Here is a 9,069-nt window from a genome sequence, read left to right on the forward strand (position 1 = left end):
GATATTTAACCACGACCAAAGGTTGCTGTAATCACTCATCATGAGTAAGCTAAACAAACTAGGAATTTGTTCCTGCTTGTTCGGGTGATGGAAAGGGCTCAAAGCTTGTCACTGATCAGAAATTTCTGGTTATCTATCCACTTCTTTATGAGGGGCGGTAAAGTGGTACAAGGTTCAAGTGGTACGCACAAATGTGGACTCTAGCCTGTTTATACTTCTCGTACAGCTGCTTTTGGATCACTGTTTGTGTACACACCCTTTGTGCATTAAGTAACTGTTACACTGATAATGACTAAAGTTAACCCTGGGCGATAACAATGCTTCACAGAGGGGCACTACTAATATGTTAGAGGGTCTCATCTACATGAGATGAACAAGTAATTCCTCTCAGTACAGCTAAATGTCATCACTGGGATATGACTCCAAGATGTCGGCTATGGTATTTTTGGAATGAGTTTTGTGTACTTATTAGAGGTAAACCTGAATATTTGGTCTGCTGTCAATCCTTTTACTGAAAGCAGAGATCATGTACATAATTTATGTTGGTTCATCCCATCGTTGCCAATCTACTATTTTTTAAATGACCTGACAGAAAATCTGCCAGTAAAAAAAAAAGTAAAGTCATATGTTGCTACCACCAAGGCTGTATATGAAAGATGTCTACAACTATGTTGAAACCTATTATTTTGATGATTTGAAATGTAATCACTTTGCTTTGTGTGTGAAATTTTCATAATTAGAACCTGCTAATGGGTCCTATGTAACTGCATGAAAATAAAAAGAAAATATCAGAATTTCACTCAACAAATACAGACTTTTTGGACTGGTTGTCTGTCAAAGCAGGCCGTATCATCAGTCAGGGCATGCTTTTTTGTCTCACAATAAAAATGCCTCAAAAAGGCACCAATAGCAGAAATAGGTGTTAGGTGTCCAGTTAAGTGACTACGTTTATTGAGGTGAGTGATGGCTAAAACTTCAAAATCCAAAGAGCTGAGTTATCTAAAAAAAGTCACTACCCTATGGGAATTATGAAATAGGAATCAGCTATATAAATTTACTTATCAATTTACTTATCAGTATCCTGCGTTTAAAATGAGAGCATCTGCGAACTGAGCTGGATGTGGATAAAGCTACAAGTGGCTGTTTGAGGAACTGCAGCTGTTGGTGCCTCTGTGTTTCTGTTTATTACTATTTTTTATTATTTTAAGGTTAAATCCCCGTTGACTGTTACTGCAGCGAGAACTATTCTTCCTGAGGTGCACAGTGAAAACAGTACAGAACATTCCAACTCAAACTACGGACAAAGTGAATAAAAGAACACGATGAAACTCAAAAAGCGGTTTCAACTTCAACAGCAAATAGTCAGATATACCACAAAGCAAGGAAAAAATATTACAGATATGTGCTTCAAGAATTAGGTGCTGCTCTCACCACCGAAGGCACAGGAGAGCAGAAGGAAGGAATAGCAAGAGGCTAGTGTGGAAATGCTACAGTTGCTACTGTAGAAAGTGGCGCCATAAACAAAACAGTGGGTAATGTCATGATTGTGGTTGTATCTAGCTTTTAAATACACCTAACTCACATGTTGCCAGTATTTTTGTGAGAGCTGCTCTAATACTTCATAATTAATAAACTACTTTACTTGTAATTGACTCAGTGAATGCCAAAAATACTGATAATGCTTATGTTGTTTTCACCTAAAGCTCAGTAGGCATCACACTTTCGAATGTTGAATTACACTGTTATTATTTTCTAATTTGGTCTAAATCCAGATTTATGGTTTGGGGTTCAACATTAGTGGAAACGTTTTTAATCTCTGGGCTGAACATGGTTTAAAGTCCACCATTTTTAGCAACACGTAACAACACGGAGCTTCTTTCTTCTTGCTGGGCTCATGTGAAACCCTGTTTGACTGTTACCACTGGGTGTCAGTACAGGGCTTTGAGTTTATCCTGTGCTTATGCTTGAATGATTTTCAGTTTCATGTGTGTATGCAAAGAAATGGATTCTATCCATGAATGTTTGTGTGGGTCAATAGTTTCTCCATGCCACTTTCATCTTCGTGTGCTTTTTTTTCCTGTATGTGTGCAGCTATGGAGCCATGTACTTGAATGTTAATGTGTCCGTCTATTTGTGTGTGTCCATGTGCATTTTGTCCATATGTACGTGCAGTGTGAGCTCAAAAGAATGTGTCTGTCAGTTTGTGGACTCTCATTAAGATGCTTTGCCAGTGCATAATAAGCCGGCCATATGGTCAACATGGCAGTGGCATCTCCCCCCACCTTCAGGTGGTGGAGTTTGAGAGAAAAGCAGTCCCACAATAATAACAACACACAGCAACCACAGTGCAAGGCAGGGGAGAGAGAGAGAGAGCAGATTTAATGGGTTTAATTTGGTGAAGCAATGAAAAACCTTTATAAAACATCTCTAATTGTTCATAAAAGGAGCAGGCGTGGCTAAAAGACCACAGGAAGTTATATCAGGCATGAGTTTAGCCTTTCTCAGTAGCTGTGATCTCAGCTCAACAGTCCTGCTCCATGATCTGTAAAATGTGCTCGACATCACAGAGGTGATGTCACAGAGGGTATTGTTAGTGCTATTCACAGCTGATGCCTCTCAGATCTACAGAAAAGTCAGTGGCAAGGTATCCATGCCTGACTCCAATGTGGACTCGCTGAACTCTTTTGTGCCAAACTATAATTAGTAGCCATATGGGCTGTGTGTTGAGAATAAATACCTGCTGTAGACACACATGGACATGCTATGTTAACTCTGAGTGTTTATCAGTGGCTCAGGGGTTATAGAAGTGCAAGAGTTGAGCATGCTAATTAATCAAAATTTAGAATTTAACCCCTTTAGCATCCTCTTCCAGAAGATAGTTACTTAATTGCTCATAAATTAGACACTTTAGGTTAAAGGTGTCTGATGCCACTGTCCATTCTGCAGCTGTAGCTTCTAGCTTTCAGCTTATTGATTCTGATGTTTATATTTAGATTCCCATATAAGAATGTGAACAACCACTCCCAGCCAGCTTGCTCATTGTGCAGTATCTGTCCAGAATGAAATGGTGCTGCAGTAAATGAGGGTGTTGTGATAAAAGTCACAGCTCCTGCAAGCCCAGGGGACTTAGATAGCTTTCTCAGCACTCCCAGCAGTCAGTAGACCAAACTAGGGCTAAAACGCTTTTAAAGACTTGAAGTATATTTGAAAGTTAGACAGAAAGCGGACTCCTGTGGGATGTCCATGTTGCTCTGTTTCTGTTTGATGTAGCCAGTAAATATTATCAGGCAGTAATTTGATGCATTTTCCATGAATAAAAAAGTTCATAAAAGGAATCCCCAGCCCTCGTTGTATTTTCTTCCCTCTAGTAGTCAAAAATTATTGCTTTGAAACTACCATTTAATGTGTACTTGAGAAAAACATTTAGCTTCCAACTGTTTCAGCAGATATGTTCAAAAGCCAAAGAAGATTGTACTGCCACTGAGCTGGATGAATGGGAAAGCAAGTATTGCTGATCAGCACACTAAGGGAAAATAAATACAAGCAGAAAGAAAGTTATGAACAGCAAGGGCTTTTTGCTGGCTTGAGGGCAGCGATTTGGTCTGATTGTGCTAAAGAAAAAAAAACCCAACAGCATTTAGGTCAGGATCAGTTAAGGTAAAGCACCCTCCAATCCATTCAACACACACAGCAAATATTTTTCTCTCCTGTGACTAGGGCTGGGCCATATTATACCGTTCACGGTAATACCGGTATAATGTTAGGCAACGATAGGAAAATGAAATATCGCGATAGAATGGGAGTAAAACGCGCATGCGCAGTGCCTTTGTTTTCATACGCACATGGCCGATTGTTGAGGAACCAGAATTGGTTTGTAAAAATGGTGCAACTTCCATGATGTGGAACTGGTTTGGTGTTTGTCCGTCAGATACACAACAAAGCACATTTTTTTGCAGAACATGCAAGCGGCCGTTGTTATTGTCGTATTTGTCGGACTAAGATGCTCTTAAATCTGGGAGTAATCTGGGTCCCAAACTCTGTATATTTGACTTCAGGTCAAACAACACTGCAGCATCACTGAGAGTTGAAAACTGTCTAAATTATTTCATCTTTAATAAAACGATCAGCATTGCTGCTTTACCAGGTGTAACTATGAAGTTTAACTTCCAGGCATCCATGAAAACAAAAGTTATTACATTTAACGGAGTTAGAAGTTAGCAGGAAGCTAGCGGAAGTTAGCTCGCTAGTTTCGCTAGTTACCTAAGCATGATATAGCACGTTCTGACTGAGAGATTTCTGAAAAAATTCAAACGTACAGCTCTGCTATCACTTCCAACATAAATGAAGACAGGAAACTAAACAGCAGTGACGTTTGTAGGGTTACTGAAGTTGGGCTAGCTGGTATATAATGATGTGCTACGTGATCGCTAGCGACACAGCTATGTTAGCATAACATAACAGTGAAGCTGGAGGACGAACACTAACACTTTTCCACTTATAAAAGTTAACGTGAAGGTTCCTCATGGTTAGAGACAAATGCAATCGCATGTCCGGATGCTGTAAACGGACCAAACTTCAGTCAGGAGAACAACTGAGATAATCCATCCACAATACGAGGTTAGTCATTAATATACTGCAACAACATGGGAATAGATCAGCTGCCAGAGAATTCAACATTAATGAATCAATGGTACAGAAGTGGAGGAAGCAAGAAGAATGAGTTTAATAAAGTTTGATTTATCTGACTGCTTTGTTTCGCTTAATGTGCCTTATAATCCCGTGCACCTTATGGTCCGAAAAATGCGTACTGCACACTGCAGTTTAATGTTGCAAAGCACCTCTTTTTAACTTCAGTGGATATTATACATGGTTATGCTCAGGATATGTCAGCCCATTTCTACTGGAAATGCCTTTGGGTTAAACTTTCAGCAAGGAATTTGCATTTGCACTGATACATTTTTATAAAGCTTTAGTGTACATAAAAACCAGCTTCTTGTTTACGTGAAAATAAATGGAAGGTTGTCTTTTTGCGCTAGTAATGTTGTGGAGTTGTATTTTGTCTCGCATCAATTATATCGTCAGTTATATCGTTATCGCAAATTTTCAAATATATATCGTGATAAATATTTTTGGCCATATCGCCCTGCTCTACCTGTGACCAACTTTAAAGGAAGTCCCATAAAACTAAAATGACAAAACAGTGTTTACTACAAGCCACGATATAAACTGTGCAAGATATCAATTTGCAGCTCTATCTCGTATAAGGATTTAATTCATATTCAGCAAAAATGCAGGTTTTCTTAGTAAAGCATGAACAAATGGACTCAAGGACTCAAGGAGTCCATTTGTTCATTGACAAATACATTTTTAATGAATTTACCTTTGCCGCTGCTCCTTTCCAGGCAACAGCTTGATGAAACAGAACTTATCACCCTCCTAACAAACAAATACATGAGCCAGGGCTACTACAACCAATAAAACTGTTGGGGGTATATTTTAATTTGAACCATTATACTTTAAAGCCCTGTAGTTTTAAAAATAAATGGTCATAAACACAGGCAGCTCAGTGAGGCAGCGGTTAAGAGCATCAGAATAAGAAGAGGTTTGATTGTTGAGTTTGCATTTTTCCCGCGTGTGTTCTCTCTGAATAGTCTGACTTCCTCCCACAGTCCAGAGACATCTACGTTAGGTAGTGATTCTAAATTGGGCGTAGGTGTGAATATGAGCATGAATGGCTGTCTGGCTCTCTGTGTTAGTGACCTGTACCTGTTGTGACTCTTGTCTCTCGTGACAGCTGAGATAGTCTTTAGCGCCCCCTGCCTGTTACCCCGAATGGAGACGCGATTTGGAACAAGTTTTTCCTCCTTCAAATATGGAGCTAAGAAGGATGTATCTCTGGGAGAAAGTCATACTCCTTCCAGATTAGAACATTTCCTTTGAAATGTAATTGAGAAAACAATTTAACGGAAATTAAAAGCTATTTTTAAGAGACACCGTTAGGAACGAGATTTGATAAGAATTTAGCTATTTTGATTCCATTGTTGATGTCACTTTTCGATTTGATTTAAATAAAGCTGAGTAACATATGTGGTTTACTCTACTGGTATTGCAGTATGACATATTTGTTTTAATATTCTTTGGAACTGCTTATACTAGATTAAGGAAAAACAATGATAAAAATCAACTAACAGAAATAAAATAGTGTGCAAAGGTATTAAGCCACCCTCCATTTCTTTATTTTGCCAAGAAAACAGAAAATTTTGTTTGTACAACTCAGTTCAGTTCAAATTGGCGACCTTTATTCTTCAACACAGCCTGAAATCTCTTAGGAAAGCTTTTTTGCAATCTCTAACTTGTCTTCAAGAACAAGTGCTTCCAACCAAAGCTGTTTTTTGTAAACTTTCGTTCAGCAGTCTGTCAGGATGATCCCACACTGCTTCAATATTGTTGAGGTCCAGGGTCTGGAGAGGCCATTGCATGTTCTTCTATCCAGGTATGCTTTTACTGCTTTGGCAGTGAGTTTGAGATCATATTCATGCTGAAAAATGAAGCTGCTGCCAATCAGTTGCTTTCCGGATGGTGGTTCAAAATCTGTCAGTACTTGTCTGTGTTCTTAATTCCATCAGTTTTGAGAGGATCACCATTTATACTGTACTTATTGATGATGATTTAACCAGAAATATATTTGAAATATCTATCTATCTATCTATCTATCTATCTATCTATCTATCTATCTATCTATCTATCTATCTATCTATCTATAGGGGTACCACTTTTTTGTCCTTGTTGGTCGAAAAAAAATTATGCCTGTCAAACTGTATTATCTTTGGTATTTCTCATAGATTCAACTGAAGAAATGGGAATATTTTTTTTAGTAAAGACAAATCTGGTTCATCCTTTGAGTTAGGAGTCATTTTTATTTTTCAGTGATTCATATGCTAGTGTTAGGTGTCTCAATAATAGATTAAAAACCCTCTAAGAATGGATAGATATAAGAACTGGACTCAAAATTTGTGATAAAGCAGCCATCATCCAAAGAAAAACCTAACTCTCCAAGCTTTAAAAGAAAGCTTGGAGAGTTATGAGAGTTATGGTTGATGACTGCAAACTACAGTGACTGAATCAGGCTATAAATGCGCCTCTACACAGTCACTGCCAATACTAGTATCCAGAGAAAATCCTAGGGTTGAATTTATTCTACTGATGGTGCAGTTTTTCTGTCCAAAAGATCTCATTCTGCTCTTTAATCAAACTCCACAACCGGAGCCACAATTCTCATCTCAGATTTTGTTTTTCTCCCCTGCAGCCTTGATAAACTATGTGTAACAGCATGTGAACCAGTTCACCACCTGCTGCTGCAAGTTTTGGTTGGAGAAGCCCACCAGCTTGCTTTGGAAGTCCCGGATCTCCCTATGACTACCGCTGCCAGCTACATGGCAAGATGGTGTGGTTGGGAACTGTTTGCACGACACTGGAGAGAAGCGGCCCAATGGTGACCTGGCAAGCCTAAAGGTATGTTAACCCAAGCAGTTACTGAAATTTCTAAATAAAATTCCCAACATTAAAACGCTTTCTATTAAAATAAACTGAATTCTTACCCTTTAAAACAGATTTTATGCCAAATTGTTAGTTCGGCCATATCTATGTGTTGGAGTTTGGAAAACTATCTGTATTTGTGTGTGTGTTGGTAAATGTCCAGAGAGAATGCTGAATATATAAGTGAGGCCATAAGGTAGATGTTTATCATAAGGCTCATATATACTGACTCTATTACTGTTCTACCAGTCAAACTGAATATTACTGCGGCTTCCATTCTGCTGTTTATTTGAGATGCATGGAAACTGACTCTGCTGGCTATTATATCATTCTTGTACATTCATTACAAGACGAATACCATAATTGTATGAATTAATATGGTGGAAATATTGACAGTGAGATTGACTTCTCTATGCTCACTTATTGAGAATTATTAATTGGATTTGTGAGGCTGCCAATGCCATTGTCCTAATCTTTTAGTATTAAATTATACCGTCAGCAAAGTCCAGTGGTACAGTGGATCATCTGGCAATGGTGGTTCGATTCCTCACTGCTGATTCCATGCCAAAGTGGCCTTGATCAGGACTCTGCACCCTTATGTGCTCTGGATGAGCAGGTCAATGACATTACCTTCTTGTTAGAGTGAGATGTACTCTTAAGTTGGTGACCTACATCTACACTGCTTCACATTTAATGTGCTCATCATTATAGACTCCAGACTCGCCCGGGACATTACATTACTCAGACTTGCAAGTAAATTATCAATGAGTGCAAAGATCTCCAGGTCACCTTCAGCAATAGATAGTGTAAAGTTGATGTTTTTAGACCAAGCCAAAAGAATATACAATGGTTAATTAAGCATGCTTTCTTGAGCTAGTTGGGGCACCTCTTCTGTACGATGTGTGTAGCTCATAACAATTTTTTAAGTTAGCTTTTCTTGTGCAATGATGTTTATTTTCAGGTTCAGTATACCTATATATATCTTTGTCAGTAAAGACTGGTGTTCATTTGAAGTGGCTTTTAAAGATATATGGATAACAGTGTAGGTTTACAACAGCTACTAGATCTCTACCACAAAATGTTATCAGTACTAATAATACTGCTTTTTAAAATAACAAGTTTGCAGACTTAGTGAAACAAGTTTAATTAAGAAGGAATCTCATTCATTTCAGTTAAAATTCATATTTGAGTCTGTTCGTTCTGTATTTATTGGACTTTTTTGCCACCAAAGTGCTAAAATTATTGGCACTGTTTGCAGTCTTAGTGCTGGTAAATTAAAAAAAAGTAGGTCAGAAGAGTTTAGATTTTTCCTCTCTGAACAAACCAAACAGAATATCAGATTTTTTTGGACAGAAATACTGTACTGGAATAAAGCTTAGGTTTGATTCATTTCACTTCTGTTTAGGACATTTAGTTTAAAAGGGAAAGTGAATTTTTTTCCCCACATTGAACAAAAGACCTTCTGGGATATAAAAAAGCAAGATAAATTTCTTTTTTGGATAAGATAATTGAAATAAGCGAAAACTCTGCTTG

This window comes from Rhamphochromis longiceps, linkage group LG1 (genome assembly GCF_057381845.1).
Source record: "Rhamphochromis longiceps isolate RC_006_pf linkage group LG1, R_longiceps_female_GT1.1, whole genome shotgun sequence".
NCBI classification, from domain to species: domain Eukaryota; kingdom Metazoa; phylum Chordata; class Actinopteri; order Cichliformes; family Cichlidae; genus Rhamphochromis; species Rhamphochromis longiceps.